The sequence below is a fragment of the Muscardinus avellanarius genome, assembly GCF_963383645.1.
Source record: "Muscardinus avellanarius genome assembly, chromosome: 2".
Classification (NCBI taxonomy): Eukaryota; Metazoa; Chordata; class Mammalia; order Rodentia; family Gliridae; genus Muscardinus; species Muscardinus avellanarius.
This window is the reverse complement of record NC_137787.1, coordinates 10,164,181-10,186,616: the sequence shown is the minus strand read 5'-3', so window position 1 is coordinate 10,186,616 and position 22,436 is coordinate 10,164,181. Positions and strand designations below refer to the sequence as shown.

Here is a 22,436-nt window from a genome sequence, read left to right as displayed (position 1 = left end):
AGGTTATTTTTCTGCAGTAGAACTGACTGATGATTACAGAAGGTGGCAGGAGTCTCTTAGTTAAAACACAAAGAAATTAAGAAGTGGGTCCTTGAAAATGTTCTGAAATTAAAATGGGTGAATAACTAACGGAATGAGGGGCGTGGTGGTGCCCACGGGAGTACTGACACAGCGCTCGGGACATACTTGGGAGGCTGAGACAGGAGGGGCATAGGTTTCCGGCCAGCCTTGGCTACTTAGTGAGGCCCTCTGCAACTTACTGAGACCCTGTTTCAAAATAAAGAATAGAAAAATAGAGCTGGGGGTGTAGCTTGGAGGTTGAATGCCCCTGGGTTCAATCTCCAGTACCGCAAAAAAAAAAAAAAAAAAAAAAAAGGAAGGAAGGAAGAAATGGAGGGAAGAAAGAAGGAAGGAAGGAAGGGAAAAAAGAACAAAAGAAGAAAGAAAGAAAGAAAGAAAGAAAGAAAGAAAGAAAGAAAGAAAGAAAGAAAGAAAGAAAGAGGCAGGCTACTAGGAATGGATGTTTTATGTTTGGGGGATCAAAGATAAGAAAATCCAGAAACTTAAACCTAAGCTGAGTATGTAGGTGAGGAACGTTATGCCTAAGTTAGGAACATAAAAATGAAAACTACTTGGAACAAGTAGACTGGAGTAGAGGAGATGAACATTAATTACGGTTCTCAACTGAGTCTGCTCTGGGGCTCAAGCTCCAGACTGACAATTTTATGACTGAATTGTGTCCCCACAAAATTCATAATTTGAAGCTCTGGCTCCAAATACTTCAGAATTTAGAAACGAAACCTTTAAAGGGTGATTACATTAAAATGAGATATGAGGGCCGGCCCTCATCCAAACTGTTTAGCATCTATTTAAGCCCAGAAAAAGAGGACATTTAAGATCCCAGAGGAGCAGACACAGGCGTGCGTACGCACACGCACACACACACACACACACACACACACACACACACACACTCAGTAAATGGCCGCCAGGGGGCACCATCTGCAAACCTAGAGGAAGACCTCAAAGACCCGCCCTGCCAGCACCTTCTCCCTGAACTTCTGGCCTCCAGACCTGTGAGGATATAAATGAATCTCTGTTGTTTAAGACTCCTGGTGTGTGGCGTGCCGTCGTGGTAGCATGAGCAAACACATACTGACATGGAGCATGAAGACGGAGGGGCTGGCTTAGGATTCCCGGGTTTGAATCCAGCGTCTACCATTCACCAGGAAACTACACCCACCATGGCAAGCCCCTGCCTCCAATCTTCCTGGGATACAGAGCTGTAATTGTTTCCATCATAAAGTCATTGTGGGTTTTAAAAATAAGTATCCAAATTCCTATAACAGTTCATTGTCCAAAGCTGGAGGAATGAACGAATGAGTGAATGAATGAATATGATAAGGGAATAGCTAAACGCACCGGGGCTGATGGTACCAGGGGGTGCTGAGCCTTCACAGGGATTATTTCATTTAATCTCACTGTCATAGGGGATTAGAGCTATTAGTAGCTCCACTTTACAGATGGAAAACGTAAATGTGAAGTCACCTACTATAGAGCTAATAGAGGGCGGAGCTGGCAGCGAAGCCCACGCTCTTGTTCTGCACAGAGAGACGTGAGTGGCTGAAGTATTACAGTATTGTGGTGGTTAGGCATAACCGGGACTTCCGTTCTGTTTGTACCTTGGTGAAAGAAGAAACAGAAAACTGATTAAGCAAGTCAAAATAAAGGAAAAATATGAATTATAGAAAAGTAATCACTCTAGTTTCTTCTGATTGCTGATGACATACTCAGCAATAAATATTAACATAACCCTCATAATATATTCCAAGTAGAAAGGAAAATAGGAACCGGGAGTGGTGGTGCACGCTTGTAATCCCAGTCCTTGGGAGGCTGACGTAGGAGGATCACAGGCGCATGGCCAGCCTCAGCTACTTAGTGAGGCCCTCTGCAACTGAGTGAGATCCTGTTTCAAAACAAAGAATAAAATATAGGGATGGGGGTGCAGCTCAGAGGTAGAACATCTCTAGGTTCAATCTCTATTACCACAAAAAATAAAAAGAAAGAAAATGGGTAAAGGGAAGGCACAAAGGACCTTGCTGTCAGAGAGAGCCAGTATCTCACTGAGGCTAGAAGGAGCCTGAAAGGCTCAGGAGATGAGGGTGTGGGTGGGATACCAGGTCACAGTGATTGAATGTGTCACCCTAAGGAGTTATATTTCATTCTGAGGCTACTGGGCATCATCTGTTTGCGTTTTTTAGATCTCTAGTTACAGACAACGTGGAGAGAATCACAAGAGATTGTTACCAGAAGCAGGAAACTACTTGTTTACTGGGGGGAGAGACTGTGGAGACCAATTCTAAGCGGTGAAGTTAAAGAGTATGGGCTAGATCGGAGAGTGATTTTACAAGTGACACTGGCGATTCAAGGGCCTGCAGAGGAATAAAGACAAGACAGAGCCCAGTGACACCAGGTCACAGGAGTCAGACCCCCAAACGCCTGCAACTGCCTCCCGCTGGATAATGTCCACGAGGAAGGTGGGCCAATAGGGAACGGTGAGGACCGTACCAAACTGAGGGAAGTGTGCACCTCCCAAAGATGGACACCATTCACCTTCAGCGAGCTGGAAACGTGAGGCCAGTTAACAGAGCGTCTGAATTTTTAGAAGGCTGAAGTTCGAGTTCTTTTGGAACATTTCTTTTACAGTATTAATTAATCATTTCTTTAGAAAAAAAAAAAGTCTGTGGGCCCTGTGTATGTGGTTTCTCTGTTTTATTTCCTGTTAAGGAGCACAGGCTTTGGGGCCAAGAAGTGGGTTGAAATGCCACCGCTACCTGCTTAACTATGAGACTCTGCACTATTAGGTTATCACACTGACCTTCTGCTTCTGCCGTCGGTGGAATGGAGTATTAATGACTATAACTTATATTTCTTAGGAAGTGTAGATGCAAAATCTATACAAAGCATAGAGACTGTCCAATAGTAAGTGTTAGATAAAATGCATTATGAGTAGAATGTGATTCCTGGGTTTCCAGACCAGGGATGATATGGATTATTATCCATTATCAACTGCAATAAAAAAAATACAGGAGGTACAAAGACGAGAGTTACAATTTCGGCACTGTGCTTGTTCAGTAGTGAGCTGAATGTTCAGACCTAGTGCTCACTGGATACAGTACTGCATGCTTGTAATACCAGAACTTGGGAGGCTGAGACAAGAGGATTTCAGGTTTGAGGCCGACCTCAGCAAATAGCAACACCCTATTTCAAAACTTTAAAAGCTGAGGTTGTAGCTCAGAGGTATAACATCCTTGAGTGCAATCCCCACCCAGTACAGGAAAAAAAAATCCCAAATCTAGACCTAGTGCTCAGGATAGAGATGACACTCTTAGCAGATGTAGACTGAGATTCAAATGCATATGGGTAGAAACTGAATTTATAGGTTTAGATGCTACACTTGGATGAGTGAACAGAATGAGGATAGGCTGGAACTCAGCGCTGAAACATTTGGAGCACACAGACAGAAAGGGAGAAGGGAAACTGAGTCAATTCTGAAGATGCTGTTGCTTTGGCTGACAAATTCTCTCTTTCCTTCTATCACCTGAGTACGTGTCATCCTCTTATTCATATGACAACCTTTTGTAGATGACTCACATCTTCAAATACTCCCTAAATAAACTTCCTAAAAGAAAATGAGCACGTTTTAATAATACAAAGAATGTAAAGACAAACAAAAACAAATACCAAAAAACCTTAAAACTTGAGTCTTCTTACCAGCTGAGTTCTTGGGCAAGATATTTAACTTGTCTTCACTTTAACTTCCGTAATTACAAAACGGTGTGGACTCCTACTGTAGGGTTAGATAAGATAGCGCATGGTGTTGGATTCTCCTTTCTTTAAGCCCGAGACATCAAAATTCACCCATATACTCAGTTTGTGGTAAGGAACTGGAAGTAACCTGCCTTGCCAGTCAACCTTTGGAATACAATCAACTCTTATATTTGCATAGGTCCCTTGATGCATCTAAGAGAACATTTTCTGGAATCGGGAAGTGCTCAACACTGCTCTTTAAATACATGAACATTTAGCCGGGCGTGGTGGCGCACACTTATAATCCCCGCGCTTGGGAGGCTGAGACAGGAGGATCGCGCAGGTTCGAAGCCAGCCTCAGCTACTTAGTGAGGCTCTCAGCAACTTAGTGAGACCCTGTTTCCAAATAAAATATTTTAAAAAAAGGTCTGGGAGTATAGCCCAGAGGTAGAAAGCCTCTGGGTTCCACCCCCAGTACCACCAAAAATAAAATAAAATAAAATAATAATAATAATAATAATAACAACAACAACAACACGAACATTTATTGGGCCACCCTGTGAGACTGGAGAATAGGGGTGGAGGCCTAGGACAAAGAGCTTTGGGAAGAGGTATGGGCAGGAACAGCCTTGAGAACGTCTCTGCATAGGCTCAAGAAGACAGTCTATTGAAATTGAGTTTGTTGATGGCAAGCATTGTGTATACCAGGAACTGCCCCAAGCATTTATCATCAACCCTGGTAAGTAAGTACCATTATTTTCACCTTGAAAGATAAGGAAGTAGGTATAGAGAGACCAAATAACTTGCCCAAGATTATACAGTTAGGAAAAGACAGAAGTGGGATTTGAACTCAGACAGTCTGGTTCCCAAGTCACACTCCTAACCAGTCATCTCTGCTATAACATTCCATGTCTGGGTGATAGCAGAACAGTCAAGAAAACAGGTGCTCAAGGATCTGACAGGAGTCTCACTAAGTGCAGTAGAAACTGCCTGTTTTCCTGATAACTGTCTCCCAACTCTTCACAATATAGAGCACAGTTACAGCATAGTCCACATAGCTCTGCTGAGTAGTGACTACACTTACCAACCTCTGCTGCCACCTAGATATAAGACCTGTGGCTCTGTTATGGATAGTGGGATAAAAGTCAAACCATTCTGAGACTGTTTCTGAGAACGTTCTTGAGAAGAGCCTTGGCATGCACCCTTTGCTCTCTTACCATTTTATCCACTCATCCATCCGACTCTGTGACCCACAGACAGGACAGCTGAGTCTTTCCTAAGTTTGGTGGAAAATATCAGTGCAAAGAAAAAATACTCAGTGAACCTCAGGAAGGACAAGCTCAAAGAAAACACCCAGGAATGACATAATCAAACTGCTGAAAAGAGAGAGAGAAAGAAGATTAAAAGGAGCCAGAGGAAATAGACACAATACGTACACTGAGCAATAAGAATGCCGAATCACTTGTATCTATGGAAGAAAGACATATGAAATGCTTAAAAGTGCTGGTAAAATAAACCTGTCTGCTATAATTTTTCTTCAGGGAAAACAGCTTCTAGTTCTGAGAGTAAATTAAGATATCTTTGGATAAAAAAGAGATAAGAGGATTTGTTTCCAGAAGATTTAGCCATACAACAAAAATATTTAGCTAAGTGGAAATACTTTAAAAATGCAAACTCAGGTCTACAAGAAGATATTAGGAACGCTAGAAATAGTACCCTCAGCACTTCATTCAGCCTCCATCTTTGCTTTTTTTGTTGTTTTTTTGTTTTGTTTTGTTTTGTTTTGGTGGTACCGGGGGTTCCTGGAAGCCCTTCTACCTCCGGACTACACTCCCAGAGCTATTTTATACATTTTTATTTGGAAACAGGGTCTCTTACACCAGCGCAGCTGGCTTCGAACCTGCGCGATCCTCCTGTCTCCACCTCCCAAGAGCGGGAATTACAAGCGTGCGCCACCACGCCTGGCTCAACCTCCATCTTAATGGAGGTTGTCGATATGCAATGAAGCAAGTAAAAAGCATAAAATATATAAAGGAAAAACCCAAAACTGTTATTATTCACCAATCTATTACTTCATGAAAAGAAAACTCAAAGGAATCTACAATGAAAATTGTGAAAACTAATAAGTAAACTTAGGAAACTATCAGCATTATAAAGTCAATATGCAAAAATCAACTGTGTTTTATTTACTAGCAATAAGTGACTGAAAATTTAAAATTTTAATGGTATTTACTGTATTATCAAAAATAAAATAGAAATAAGTTTAACAAAAGACATGTAAGACCTCCATACTGAAAACTACAAAATAATATTTAGAGAAATTAAAAGCTCCCAAATGAATAAACAGATATACCATGTTCATGGATGGAGCATATTGCTATTGTTAAGATATAAATTCTCCCCAAATTGATTTACTGCTATATCAATTATTTGTGTTCTTTTCTATGAAACTATATCAAATTCTAATTGATAAACTGTCAGCTCAACTAAGTAACTATCTCTGGTATATCTCAGCTTCCTCATTTGTTAAAAAATGTAATAAAAGGACAGCTGTATACATCAAGTCATTATGACTGTGCTAGTAGAAAGAGAATGAGAAAAATAAATCATAGAGTTCAAAGTAAGACCAAATATTAACTGAGTTATTATTCTATACCAGACACCATGCTTATTAAATGGTACTTATTATGACTTATTCATCAAAACGTACTCAGGTAGAGTCTACTACTTTCTACATTTTAGAAAAAGGTTGGTATTAGGAAACTAGTCTGGGAACACTCAACTGGTAAGAGGGAAAGTATTCAAACTAAGGTCTATCTCACTCCAATTCTGTGCTCCTAAGTCCAGTGCTATATGATGCTTCACAGTAGAGTCTTGTTAAAATACTTGGTGAGTGGAAGATGCTAGCATAAGAAGGTATGGTTGGATTCAACCCTGTAATTTAAGACGGCTTTAGTAAACTAAAATTACTCAGCAGTTACAATTTTGAATGCCATTCACAAATAAAAGTCCCAAGCCAGTTTTGCCTATTGGTTCTCTGCATTTCCAACATCACATGGTGAATATTTTTAATACATTATGAAACTTGAGTCCTCGGGCATATTCATGCACTACCAACTCCTCATAAAACTGAAATCACCTTACAAATATCGAGTTAAGAACCAAGATGACAAGGAATGTGGGCATGGCCTCCTAACCTGCTGATCCAGGCCAGATGTTGGCTAATTTGTGGTTTTCTGCTACAATGCATGTTACAAGTGTGTTAACATATAGCTATTAAAGTTCCGAATCAAAACTATCTTGCAAACATGATTACTAATCACATAAAGGTCCATCATTTAAGACAAAGTAAATCATAGATCAGATGAGAAACGATGCATATTTAATAGCTACATACATAAGTAAGCACTTCTGTCTGTGATCCCAAACAGATAGAGCATGACAGGAGCCTGATCTCCCTGTGGAAAAGTACAGAAGTCCATGGTTCAAATCTAAGTCAACGATTGGTATGAAATGTCCTTCTGTGTTGAATTTAAAGGGCATAGACCAGTACCATGAATGCTGGTGAAAAGATATTTCACAGCACAAGGTGGGAAAGGCCTTAGATCATTTGTAGCTGAGAGAACAGATTTCATCTTTTTAAGGATGTCTGAAAATGAACCAAGATTTGTTCTATATTTCTCTTCTCCCTGGTCTTCTCCAGTGTCCCTGTCAACATACATATACAGTAGAACATTAAGTATAAAGAAATTTAAACTCTGTCTCCAATGCTAAGAACTTCTCTGCTTTGTCCTATTCCAACAAGATATTATAACCAACCCTAAAAGAGATTATTTTAGATAGCGTTTGGTAAGTTTTCTCTTTGTATTCACATAATTTTTTAAGGGCTTTGACTGGTCAGTCTACCAATAATGATCCTTCTTGTAGAAACCAAATTAGTTTATACCAGGTTTCATAATCAATTCATCTGTTTGGGGACACCTAGGTTGGTCCCACTTTAGGCTATTGTGAATTGTACTGCTATGAACAGGGATATGCATGTATTACTTTAATTTCTAACTTCGATACCTTGAGAAAGATCTCCATGAGTGGTATAGCTGGGTAAAGGAAATTAATGAGGAAAACAGTTTAAATAATTATATATTCATATGTGAAGTTATCAATACCAATTTCAAAATTATGTACAGGGAGGGAATGGGTTAGAGGGAACGCTACTGACACCGGGTACACATGTATTTCTGTCACTCTGCGCCTCACTGTGATGTATACATACAACCCACCAATAAAAAAGGAAACTAGTTATTGTAGCTAAAGCAAGACAATTGAAAAACAAATGTTAACACTCTTGGAGTCAAGCACATTCATGGACAAGTTCAAACTCCAAAACATGACGAGCTATTTCTAGGAATGCGGTTTATGGACTGTTATAACCTAGGTAATAAAATAATAGGAAAACTTCTGAAATGAATAAAGATTGACAAACTATAATGGGAGAAGAGCAGACAGTCTGAACCAGAAGGGGACGAGCAAGTATATCCGGATTTACAAGCTTCCTTGAAGGGTAGAAGATGAAAAACTACTTGATAATGCTAGCCAGAAAGTGCAGAGAGAATGAGGAACGCAGCAACATGGCGTGTGTTTACTTCAGGTTCAGACCTCAGAGATGGACCTCGGGAAGGAAAGCAGTCGCTCTGAGGGGGAGGGATGCTGGGGCAGAAACCTCATCTCAGTCTTAAGGGAGCAATGTCAGCAGCCAAGAGATTTTAAAAAATTGATTATAATAAGGGCGAAGTTTAGCAAGAAATAAAAGATTAAAAGATTAAACAAAATAATCCAACAGAATTCCAAAGGAAGCCTAAGACAGATCGAGAGGGTTAATGAAAAAAACACTGTAATTTAGCTAGCTTGCCTGTTCCTCCAAATCTTGTATTTGAACCAATATTTATATGAATATGCCTGCTGAATAGTTATTATGTAAATCAAAAGAAAACACCCTTGAGATATACACATTATGGAAATCAGATATTTAAGACCAAAAGAAAACATTTCTGGAAGATTTTAAATCTCAAGACAATGAAATCACTCTGTGTATTGTCAGAAAGCTATCGAGATGTCAGAAATTTATTCAATATCAATAAAGAAAATTATGGAATAAAGTGATACTGGTGGTTTTGCTGACAGTGGAAGGACAATTCACATGGAAGACGAATGTGTACAGACATTTAAAACTTAATTCATGCACCTTTGCTGCAAATGGTGAAGTCAAAACCTGGGCGTCATCCTCGTTGCCTCCCCTTGTAACCCCGTGTCAACCCAGTCAATCAAGGGGTCTCCTAGCTCTTGTCCCCAGCATCTACCACGTACTTGACACTTTGTTTTGCCTCTGCTGCCGCCATCCTAGTCAAAGTCAAAATGGCTTCGCTCTAACACAATAGTTTCCTCTCTTGTCATTCCCCATTCAATCTTAGGCCTACAGCCAACCCTCCGAACAGCAAATAACTTTCTTAAAATGTAAATATTAGCATGCTTCCAATTGTTTCCAGAATAAAATCTGGCTGCCCTTCCACGAGCATCAAGGCCTGAATGATTTGACCCCAGCCAACCAGTCCAAGTCCTCATTCTCTAGCAGCTGGCCCCAGTGGCCCCCAAATAGTTCCTAGAGCTTTGTTATATTCTATTTCTGCTACCTGGAAGTCCCTGTTCCCATCTGCTTACAGACCTGTCTCCTTCTTCTGCTTAAGTTCTCAGTTAGACAGGCCTTCCCTGATCACCCCATTCGAGGTGTCTATCCCCACCACCTCCTGGATTTTCTTTTATTTCAGTAATAGAGGCTGGACCCAGGAGCATTCTATCTTGCAGATACACCCCAGCCCTATTTTATTTTATTTTATTTTGAAACAGAGTCTACTCACTGGCTGAGGGTCTCCTAAGGTTACAGGGACTGGCCTCAAACCAACAATCCTCCTGTCTCAGCCTCCCAAATTCTCCACTGACAGGCATGCGCCACCCCGTGCCATGGCTATGCTATTCTTGTTCTGTGTCACGGCCCCTTGCTCGCCACCTTCATAGCCTTCCTGTTTATTGGTGATGACACAGTGTGCACTGGTTCACCAGTCATCTGTCTGCGGGCTTCCTGGAGGAGGAGCCAGGTCCTCTTATCACTGAGCCTCAGCACCCAGCACTGTCCCTGAGCTACGGGAGGTGCCCAGTGAATATGTGTGGAATAAATGAACAGATGAGTGAAGGGATCAGGGACAGGTCGTATCCAACAGACTCACTGCACGGTACCTTTAGAAAACGCAGATTGGCAAATGTGGATCTGGTTCTGAGGGTTACAATGAGGGAGTAGAAGAAAGTTGAGTGTTGCTCATTACCTTTTAATTACAGAGGTAGACGTGAACAGCCTCGGATTCCAAGAGGCAGAAAATGTAGCTGTGGGTTTTCTGCTCAGCGGCAGAGGGAAGCCAAGAGCAGCGGGGTCCTGACTCTCAAGGAGCCCAGAGGACATGGCTGTCCAGATGATAAAAGAACGGGGTGAGGCCATTCATTCTTCCTTCCTGCAAATACTTAGGAGCCCAGCGCGCAGGGATACCTGGAGGTCCAGCCCCGGCCGCCGCTGTGGGCTCCGTGTGTACGGCATCCGCCTAAATTGTGGCAATGATTCAGAAGGAAGAGCTGGACTTTGTGCTGCAACTCAAAGAGAGCCTGAGATTTGGCCCAGCAGACAAAGAGGAGGAATGAGGATAGAGTCCGAGAAGGGGTTTTGGCCGATGCTTATGGAAAAGCTAATTTGGAACACATTTGTTCTGGGTCTAAGAGAGCACACAGTTATGTAAGATAAAGAGGAGGGGGGATGGCTAGGAAAGTCAATTACAAGACCATCAGATGTCAAAGATCCAATAGGATTACACTTAAAGTGCAACTTTTAGTTTCTAAGATCTATTTGAGAGAATGAAAAACACCTAAGGTCTTTCTCCAGCAGAACACAAAAACACAGTTAGACCTAAGGCAGGAAAATAAAAAATAGCTAGAAAAAAAAAAAGTCGGATGAGTGTTAAATCAATGCTTCCCCAGCCTAGACCAAACAGATGAAAGGACAGGAAAGATAAAACTTCAAGCATACAGTTACATAAGCAAAAATAATTGGCTATTGAGAGTGGAAATTTAGAGGTTCAGGCAGAAGTTGTGTGATTTCTTTGGGGTATTCATTTTTCAAAACTATACTAGTGGAGCCCAATCCTGCATTGGGTACTGAGTCAAGACCTTATATTCTGGAACATGGACAAGAGGAAGACCATCTGGTAGGGCAACAAGCTGTTGGAACGGGACAGGGGTGGAGAACTGTGGCTCTGTGATAAGCAACGAAGTCAGGGAGCCCTGAATGCCACGAGATAAGCCGTGTAAGGTGCAGAGGCAGGTTTCCAACAACAGGGGCTTGGAATGCAAAAGCCCCAAGTAGCACTTGCTACTTAGGGGGATGGCGCCCCCTAGAGGACGATCTCCAAGCCCTTGGAGTGCTTGAGGAACAGCAAGAAGCCGATGTCTGCTCTGGAGAGAAGAGTGGGCAGGAGGCAGTGGAAGGAACTGTGTTTGGAGAGGTAGCGCAGATGCGGTGCTCTGGACCACGCCACGATGGAAATCACCAGTCTTGAGAGGCCGAGAATGAAAGCAGGGCCTCTAGATTTTTAGATGGATAGCTTTTTCTCATCTCTTAGGATGTTCATCACCCACTGGTGCCCCCAATCACTGGCCAGAACCGGCCTACAGCTAGCCTGTCCACTCCATGGCCTTCCCCAGTACCACTCACAGACGCACGTGCCGCCTATCTCTGTGTCCACTGTCAACATCCTAATTCACTGCAGCCCACCTGAATTACTAGAACAAACTCTTTAGCGGGTTCTTGTCCTCCCCCAATCTCTGCTTCCTCTTTCAGACAGAGTAATTTCTCCTGAGTGCTAAAATTCTTCTCTTCCCCTGCCAAATCCATGCATGATGCCCTCCGCCAGACTCCTGGGTGCGGTCCGATCCCTTTACCGTGGTGTTTAAAGGCTGCCTGAGCTGATTCCTACTTGCCCCTCAGCCTTCTATCTCCCTTCCATCACATTCTGAAGCACGGCTGCGCTGAACCCCGTCTTGTCCCTCAGATGCGCCCGTCTCTGACCTTCACATGTGCAGTTTACTGTCTGCCCATGGGGAAACTGCCAAAGATTATTTTGAGTGCTAAATAACATCTTTGACTGTTACTTGTGCAAATGGCCAGGGTCTGGGAGATAAACCCATGTGGATGCCCTGGGTCACAGTGACCAGCCACATCTGTTTTCTACATCTGCAGCCCAAACTTATATTCATAGGGTTGCCTTCTATCCTGCAGCTCTGTTTATAGGTCATTTCCCTTGGAATAACCCATGACCTTCCCACCAGCCCCAACCTGGGTGAGTGGTCCCCCTTCCCTAACATCTGATAACCCCAGAAGAGCCCTGATCTATCCCAGGTCATGCTGTCCACACTGTCTACCAAAGCCACTACCTCACAAGACTCACGAGGCCAGAGCTACACCTGGATTGTGACTGCCACAATAACTACATGGAGGTTGGTAACCAGCAAATAGTGCATGAATGTGATTAAGTCTTTTATTAAATACATTATGCCACATTCATAGGATGGAATAAAGCACAGCCATTAATAACCATTCTTCAGGGGGAAAAAAAGCAATTAGCAATATAGGAGAACATTTGGAACACATTGTTCAGTAAAGAAGCTCATTATAAAGGAAAATGCACAGCAAGATCCAATTTTAGTTTTTGTAAAAAGGGCATTAAAAAAATAGACTTCAAAGATGTTCACCTAAAATCTAAAGTGGTTCTCTCTTGGGGATGTAGTTATAGGATTTTTTTTTTTTTTTTAGCTCATTCGAGCATAGGTTTCTTTGGCAATCAGGGGGAAAATGCTGAAGATTATTTCGAGTGCTACATAACATCTTTGACTATCACCACCATGCAAATGGGGCCGGGGTCTGGCAGATAAACCCATGTGGATGGCCTGGGTCACAGTGACCAGCCGCATTACTCGGTGCAGATTATTAGTGATTGGAAAATGAGGAAGAAACTCCAAAAAGACAAGTGCAAATTGCATTCAAATATAAAAGGGCCGATTCCAAAGAGCAACAGTGGGAAACGCCTCCCTCAATCCACAGGGGAGGAGAAGCCTCAGGATCTTAGCTGCCTTCTATCAATGCGGTATGAAACCACAGGAGGTGAAATCAAGTTGGAAGAAACAGATTTATTTAACCAAAAGTAAAATATGATAAAGTAATTAACACAACCTTTTCTTTCCTTGCACAGCTTTATGTCTGGTTGCCTTTGTCTCTGGCTGGGGCTCTCGGTGTCCTTCCTTAAGCTGGCCTTCCTCACACCTGGCCCTGAATGGCTCAGAAGAATGCCTGGGATTACGTCACGTGGCATTGTGGTCCACGATAAAGACAAAAGTTTCACTCCAGCCATCTTCATTGATGTGGTCTTTAGAGGAATATGTGGCGGGCGATAAATTCTACTATGGGGGAGAATAAAATTATCTGTACTGCTGGGATAGTTCTCTTGCAAAGGATCTTTGTTGCTTTTAAGAATAATGTTGTAAATGTTTTCCTTCTGGAATGGAGAAGAGAGCTTTTAACAAACAAACCTTCCCGCAAGCAACAGCTGTAAACGCCAGACCAAAAACAGACCAACTAAACTCCAGGCTTTGTGGGGGAAGCCAAGAAGGCAGGGTGGGGTGGGGCCCAAAGGTTGAGGCAGCAGGGGGTGAGTTTCAAGTTTGGAGAATTTCACCCCGAGGGGCTATGAACAAGGACGCTCAGATGCCAGCGTTAATTTCCTCTTTTGTAAACTTTATGCATTTATTTTGTTTGTTTGCTTTTGCAACTCTAGGGATTGAACCCGGGGTGTCCTGTATGCTCAACCACTGAGCTACGCCTCAGCCCTTTTTATTTTTCATTTTGAGACAGGGTCTCACTAAGTTGCCCAGACTGGCCATGAACTTGAAGTCCTCCTGTCTCACCCTCCCAAGTAGCCGGGGATTACAGGTGAGTGCCACCAAGGTCAGCTGAAATCTGCGCCTCTGTCCAGAGGAACCTGTGGGGGGAGCCCGGGACAGGAACACCATGAGGAGTGAGAGAGGGTTCTGTAAAAGAAAAGACCCAGAAAAGGGAGCCCCCGAATTCTGCATATGAACCCTGAGGCTCTGGATGACCCCAAACCATGCAGGAACGGGGCACTGAAAGTGCTGAATGAGATCCAAGCCTCCTCCCGGCCGGCATTACTGGGTTCCCACTGCGTCTCGCAAGTGCGATCCACATGCTTAGGGAATGTTGGTTCATCCATCCTGGTTGTACGGAAGTTTCCTCCTGTATAAAATGTTATCACGGAGACAGTTTGGAGGTGTTCACTTATTCATTCCACAAATGTCTTGCATGTACTTAAGTGCTAGGTGCTCTGAGAGATACAAAAACCATCTAGCATCATTGCCCCGAGTCAGCCTAAAGTCCCCCAAGGGACAGTGACCCAAAGCGCAACACTGTCACGGTCAGAAGAGCGTAAGAACAGGGACCTCAGGACTGAACGTGGGTTCATATACTGGGTCCACTAAGACCTTCGAGTTTCAGGATTTATCTGTAAGTGACACGATACTCTCTACCTTATAGGGCTACTGCTACTAACCGTGCTTTGTTAGGCACTACCTGAAGTCCTATAAACTCAGAGCTCACTGAATCCTTAAAACAACCTCATTAGGGAGTTTCTAATAATACTTCTATTCTATAGATGGGGATAATGAGGCGTGGAGAATATAAGTAACTTACCCAAGGACACCCGGTGGTAAGTGATCGAACACAGATTCAGACTCAAGCAGCAAAGCCTACGTGAGCCTGTTAACTGCGAAGTTATGCTGAATAACAACTTGGGAACTTGGGAGGGCGAACACAGGCTCAGCGCATCCAGACACTAACAAATGGCCGGTGTCATGGTCACTGCTGTTTACTACTGAGGCTGTTGTCACATGAGCCGTAAGAAAAAAGCAAGGGTTGAAGTCAAGACAGATACTTGAATTTTTAAAACCCAAAAGTTATGAGTGATAAACAATTGTCACGTGCAGATCTGGACACGCACCTTAAAAATGTCCAAATTTGTGTTATCCGTTAGGTATATCCTACCTCTTTAAAAAGAAAAGTCAAGGCTTGTAATCCCCGCACTTGGGAGGCGGAGCCCACGCTTGGGAGGCAGAGACAGGAGGATGGTGCGCAGGTTCGAAGCCAGCCGCATGCGCTGGCTTAGGAGACCCTGTTTCCAAATAAAAAATGTAAAAATCGGTCTGGGAGTGTAGCCCGGAGGTAGAAGGGCTTCCAGGAACCCCAGTACCACCAAAAAAAAAAAAAAGAAAAGTCAAGATGCCTTTCATTTGTTTATTCATAGCTCTGAACTGGACATCAGAATGGTTTCCTCGGGGAAGAAGGACTCATCCCATGAGATGGGATCCGGCCACCCGCTGAAGTTAGTGCGGCTGCCGCCCCCGGTGCTAATGGGAAAAAGCACACAAACAAAATCTCCTGTAGCATTTCTACTTAAATAACTGCAGAGAAACTTTGCTATGCTTATGAGAAAGGAAAGGGGGGAAATGAACTCAGTTATGAAACAAAAATTAATCAACGCGCACCCAGCAGAGAAATCAAATTGTATTCACACTTAATAAGTCTCAATAACCTGCTTTGTTTCAAAAAGGTGAAACTATATACCCCTGGGAAAATCATGGCTCAACTGCTGTGATTCCTAAATGGAGTGGTGATTTAGGGATAATGCCAAATTTTAAAAGAAAAGGAGCATTTTATTCAGGCCTGCTAATTTTATGAGGACATGTTGCGCATTTCTTATGTAAACACATGCAGTTTTATGTCATCCTAAAAAAAAAAAAAAAAGTGCTTTCACCAAGATTATATACATTGGGAAATTTTAAACCAACACTCAAATCCCAGAGCTACAGGAGGCCTAAACCCAGACCAGGTCACATGGTTAGTACCTAAAGAATACACATTAGCTTTGAGATAACTTTTATGACATGCATTGTTATTGCCCATAAATCCCTTCAAGATGAAAAGCATTAGCACTGAAATTCGAGTTGGACAAAGGGATTTATACAACTAGATTACTCAAGGCTGTAAAATGTAGGAAAACAAAATAGTTTGGATAAGCCTTGGAACTCGTAGCAATGGGATTTAACCTTCAGGACCTTTGGGCCAACATAACGTTTCAGACCCCGGGCCTTTGTAGCAACACTTTTCTCTATAAACATTACTTGAAACAAGATGGATTCATTGACTCAGCAAGGAGCTCTTGAGCTGATATATCTGAACTAAAGACTTTTAGGAATGAGGTTCCTTAAAAGTCATCAGCAGCTCCAGCCAGTTTACAACCAGGAAAGGAAGACTGGCAGAGAGAAAAAGATGACTCACTCAGTGCGATGTGACTGATTAACCATCACCAGAAGAGCTAACATTTACCCAGCGCTTACTGCTTGCCAGGCAGCGCTGAGGGCTGTTGCCCTTCTTCATACCAATTCATATAAGGGGTGTGCTAGTGTCACCCCCACTTTAGAAAAGAGAAAAAATGAGCCTCGGAGACGCAAAGAGTTTGGCAGAAGAGGTGGGTGTAGACTTCAAACCCAAACCATGTGACTAAAACCCAGAGTCACTCAGCTCCGTCGTGTACATGGATCACATTGTCTTTTTCCACTCATCTCTTGACAGACGCCTAGGCTGGTCCCTTAATTTGGCTCTTGTGAACTGAGCTGCTACAAACACTGGTATGCGTGCCTCTCCATAGTGTGTCTGTCGACTTTAGTTCTTCTGGGTAAATACTGAGGGGTGTTGTAGCCGGGTCAAGTGGTGGTTCTGTTCCTAGTCCTTTGAGAAATCGCCCGCTGGAGTTGCACAGCGGTGATTCACAGTCCCGCCGACAGCGTGCAAGTTCCTCCTCCCCCACATCCTCGGTGGCATGGCTGGAGTTCTAACTGGAGCGAGGCGGACTCTCGGCCAAGTTTTGATTTGCATTTCTCCGATTGCTAAAGACTCGAGCATTTTTCGTGTATTTGTTGGCCATACGTATTTGTTCTTTGGAGAGGCGTTTTAATTCCTACCTCATTTTCTGGCAAATGGTTGGATCTGGTGCACATCATGGTAAGTGGAGTAAGCCAGATTCAGAAAGTCAAAGGTGTTCTCTCTCTTCATGTTTTAACTCAGAGGTGGAAGATAAAGAGAACAAAAGGGGAAAGGAAGGGATCTCACTAAAATATAAGGGAAGCCAGCAGAGTCGGGGAGAGGGCGGGGAGGGAAGAGGACATGTGAGAATGTATCACAGTGGATCCTATGCATGTGGAATTACAATGCGCCAATTAAAAGAAAAAAGAAAAACAGCTCTACTGCTCCATCATTGGGCAGGACACCAACTCTCCACACTGGCGACGGCCGTTTCTGTGTTGGAGCGCTTTCATACCTCACAGCGAAGCCAGCGCTGCCTTCTCACGGGACGAGGCTGAAAGATGAGTGGCCACCGGCTTACAATCCCCTGTCCTCACCACAGTGCGGGGCTGCTCACACCGGCAGGCAGCCACAGCCCTATCTAGGAAGTGCTCGGCCTTTACAGTGCGGATGCCCTTGGGTTAAACTAACATCCACTCAGAACGAAACAGGAAGCCCTTATGTCACTTGGCCCCTGACTGCGACATGCCTCCTACCATAGGAAGAGGACTGGAGGTGACTGCGCTCTGTTCACGGTGTGAACGTCACACCAGCAGAACTGACAGATGCCCTTCCTGCTTTCATAACTACTGACCATTATCGAATGTGTGTGCTACTGGCCTGCCTGTACGCTTGTTTGCTAGTTTGTTTATGTATGTATTTGTTTTGGGACAAAGTCTCTCTAAGTTGCTGAGGCTGGCTTCAAACCCGCACCTCTCCGTCTCAGCCTCCCGAGTACTGGGATTTCAGGTGTGCACCACCACACCTGGCTCTATCGATTTATTTTATTCTTAATGTATGTGGTGTTCTTAAAATCTTCAGAATTTATGCCTTAAGCTTGACCATTTCAGGATCTCCAAGTTCTAAGCCACGCACAGAGACAGCCTCAGGGGGAGGAGCACACTCAGAGGCAGTAATCGCAGGTTCCAATTCCTTTGTTGTTGCAGTCAACAGAGCACACACAGGAAAATATTCAGAATATTTATTTCTTGTTCCCTCTGCGATAGCCGAAATCTGAAACTGTACTTTTCAAACATGGACCTAGTGAAAGTAAATTAGAAATTCAAAAAGTCACGGATGAAGAGTAAAATCAAGAGTTGGAGAAGAGCAGACGCCTGCAGGGAGCTCCTGGGACGGCGTACCAGGACCGCACGGCCCTCTCGCAGGCCGGCTTTGAACTCACAGGAAGGCGGGAGTCGGAGAGACAGAACCCAGGAAGGAGCTCGGACTCTGCGGCCGAGCCGGGTCAGATGGGAAGATCCTTAAGGATGAAGGCAAAGGACAGGAAAGAGCCCGGCTGTGGACTTGCGCTCCTCAGAGCCCCATCCAGAGGGAAGACGCAGGCTCCACGGCGTCCCTGCCTTGGACAGAGTGCTGTAAAGGGCTCCGCGGTCCTCACCAAGACATATACGTACCCAAATACATATTTTGCACTTTTCCCAAACATAAGAATTTAAATATCAAGGACACTTAGAAGATTTAGAACTCGACAATCTGCATTTATTTTATTCATGATTATGGTTGCAAAAAAGTGTGTGTGTGTTTGTGTTACCCAGGGGCGTCCTACCTCCCAGCTATACCCTCAGCTCTTTTTTTTATTATTATTATTTTTATACAGGGTGTCTTGCTACACTGCTGAGAATCTAGCTATGTTGCTGAGGCTGTCCTTGAAATTGCAATCCTCCTGTGTCAGCCTGGGAGCCGGGGCTCTCAGAAAACCAACTTGAGACAGTCTCCAAACTTGCTTTCAGAGTGAGGCTGATGTGAGAAGTGCCCTGGAGAAACAGGCTTTTCGAAGGGCAAAGTGCTCCGTACGTAGTTACTGCGCCAGCCAGCCTGAGAGCGGGCCCGGACGGGCTGCGGGGAGAATGCTCCCGCTAAGCCATCCCTGACCCCCATCCGTCTCTGAGGGAGAGAGATCTCTGCGTGAAAGGCTTCCGGGAAAGTCGCCTTGATCTGTTCAGTGTGAGAGCATCGCGGTGTCCCTGGGCTAGGTCCAGGCATCCTGGAGGAGCTTTCTAGAACTGCACGTATTTAACAGTGAGCAAGCCCAACACATTTGTGAAACAAAGAACCAAGGTTCTCAACTCTATCATATCTAGAGTTCCCTGTCTATAATATATTTATAAAATGTAATATCTTCATCATCCTTCTTTAGTATCTTACAATGAATTAGGAATTATATACTATCGTGTGTGTGTGTGTGTGTTACTGGGGATTGAACTCAGGGGCATTCTACCTCTGAACTACACTCCCATGCTTATGTTATTTTTTATTTTTAAACAGAGTCTCATTGGGTCGCAGAGGGCCTCACAAGGTTGCCAAGGCTGGCCTCGAACCTGCAATCCTCCGGTCTGTCTCCCAAGTACTAGGATTGCAGGTGTGCACCACCACACCCGCTAACGACTAGCATTTTACGAAGATAAATGAAAGGAAAACAATAGCCAAACAAATGACATCTCCGTAAGCGCACGCTTGGGTACAGTGCTGAGCGTGTGTTCGGGTGAGCACCTCTGCACTGAGTCCACCAGACGTGACAGCTACAAGACACTTAAGTGCTACAGCAGCATTGCTGTTAGAAACATAAATCTTTGTCAACTCGCATACATTCCTGCAAATTTTAACATCTCTAAAAATCAGGCAAGAAGTATTTAAGCTAAGAAACTATAAGCAGAGATGTCATCCATGCACTGGCATTTTGGTTTTTTTTGTTGTTGTTGTTTTTTAAATAAGGTCTTCATATAATCGCTTAGCAAGGCCCTGTGAAACATAATGGCTCATGGGATGGTTCTTCGCTGTGTCTCCTCCTCCTCCTCCAACTGGGTAAAAGACGAGGGCCCCTGGGTGGGCCGCCCCTGCCACGGTCTACATCATAAGGGCTGGGCCAGTGTCCCTGTGTTTAGACTTGGCCAGGATTTCTTCCAGATTCATAGACTATCTGCCTCATTAACACCCCATGGCAAAGAGCCCCTTAAATGCAATAGAACATTTCTCCTCAGTATTTCTGCTACCCCAGGAATGGCGCACACAGCTGAAAAGGGGCACCAGCTACACACCTGTGCCTCTCTCCCTCGCCCTCCATCTCCCGTCCTTCTCCCGATACCCGCTGCTTGACCTCTGACGTTCCCCCCAAATCCATCGGCTCCTCCTTTTCAGAGTCCACCTGCCATTCCAAGAAGTCCACTTCTGCTTCCGGACTTCTAGAACCATCCCCAAACTTTTCTCCTTATTTCCACGCTCTCTCTCTCTCTCCAGTTTACATTCAACACTCTTCCTGAATGCAAAGTGCAAACTCTCCTGCTGAAAGGTTATCAACTCTGGGACAATAATAAATGTCACGAGAACAGACATGATAAAGTAGCTGACGCTTAGAGCACACGGGCAGCGCCGCGCTCAGCTCCTCATCTCCGCCATCTCTGAGCCGTGACCCTGACTGTAAGAGTGGGACCTTGTCATCGGCCCCATTTTACCAAACACTAAGGCACTGGGAGGTGAAGTCACTCGTCATGGGACGACGCTGGTGCGTACCTGGAGGAACCTGGCTTCACACGGAGCCTCTGCCTCCCTCTCCTCAGCATCAAGAGGATGTGTAGCCCTCGGGTCCCCCAAGTCCTGCCAACCTGGCCGGGCCCTGTGCCTCCCACTGCCACCATCCACATCCTCTTAGCTCAGCCAGGCCTCCAACCACACCATCTCCGCCCTCCCTCTTTGGGGTCCTGGCGTGCGGGAGTCTCTTTTAAGCTCCCAAGGTGAAGCAGATCCCTTTGTACATCTGCAAGGCACCTACTGGACGTAATTATATTCTCATTTGTGTGTGCAGCTGGGAAGGGGCTATCTTAGCTTTGCTAGCTAGTGTATTTCAGGACCTAGTATAGCACCTGGTATATAGGAAGTGCTCAGAAACACAATACCAGATGGAAAAATTAAGTACAGGCAAAGGCAAAATCCCTAGCTCCTGGCTCAGGAGATAGCCTTTATTGCCAGCGTGATTCTGTGCAACCTCCCCTGAGTTTCTGGGGTGTCCTTGTAATTTTCTAGTAAAAATTAAAGCAATAATGATAAAGCAATTTGGAGTTGTCCAAGCTCTTTCACAAAAATCTCATGTGATCCCGTAATGACCTTCATGCTTGTCCTTAACCAGACAGCAAGCCTGACAACTGACTCATCGAGCGTGTGACGAGGCTTTGAAAGGCTGCAGCTTGCTCAGAGGCAAGTGACCACGGTGAGTCTTGGTGTCACCGGCCCTCAGTAACTTTCCAGAGTTCCTTATTTGTTTGCCTGCATTGCAAAAGGAAGATAAGCATGGGGGAAGGGAGAGACAGTGGTCCATTGGGAACAGGGTGACCTTGCTTGGTGACCTTGTGCATTCCCAGCGCTCACTGCTACACAGGAGAACAGCTGTGAACCATAGCCACCCTGCCTTGCCCTGCCCTCTGCACAGGAGCTTGGAGATATGAATCTGCCCTTTTTTAGGCGATGTTCATTTCTCCAAAATATCGAAGAGTAGGAGGCGCTACCCATCACAGGAGTACGTCCCGGGGACCCCGAGCACTCGGTTACCTGAAAGGTGTCGGCCTCTTATCAATGCCATCCTACCTGTTGGCACCACCATGTTCCTTCAGGCTCTCAGCCAGGGGCAATGTAGGGGAATTTTGGATGCAGGTATTTCCTTACAAATTTAGTCTCTAGGTTTAATCTCTACAGCAAAGGCTGTGGCGCTCCTTTACGTAGTTGTCAATGTCAGTTTTGTAAATCAGGAGCTTACATGATGGTTTTAAAGGAGAAAAACTCTCACACTACATTAGTCTTCAATATTGGGGTTCAAAGCAATCCTTCCATAACATCTGAGAACAGAACTCCTTCAAAGTGCAAAATCATCCCTGAACCTCAGCTTCTAGCAGCTGTTCTCTGCCAGCTTCCTCAGGAGAAACCACTCTAACGGTGAAACTCTCTTTATAAAAAGTAAATAAAAGTAAGGCCAGGCGTGGTGGCGCACGCTTGTAATCTCTGCGCAAGACCGGAGGATCGCGCAGGTTCGAAGCCAGCCTCACATGCTGGCTTAGGAGACCCTGTTTCCAAATAAAAATGTAAAAATAGGTCTGGGACTATAGCCAGGAGGTAGAAGGGCTCTCAGGAACCCCAGTACCACCAAATAAATAAATAAATAAATAAATAAATAAATAAATAAATAAATAAATGTAGCCCCAAAGATGTGGCATCCCAGGTGACTTGAATTTCATAAGACATTATGAAGTTGATACAAAAACCAAAGTAGACTTTTTTACATGGACTGGTGAAAAACAAACGCTCTAACAAAATCCAGAACCTTGACAAGTAAAATTTCACC

The 22,436-nt window shown here is 44.1% G+C and overlaps 1 protein-coding gene across 1 annotated transcript in view; it reads right to left on the bottom strand.

Moving 5' to 3' along the window:
- Positions 1–22,436, bottom strand: part of DNER (delta/notch like EGF repeat containing) — a gene marked incomplete at both ends in the record, with an annotated part of 338,491 nt that overhangs the window by 86,074 nt on the left and 229,981 nt on the right. The window lies entirely within an intron of this gene.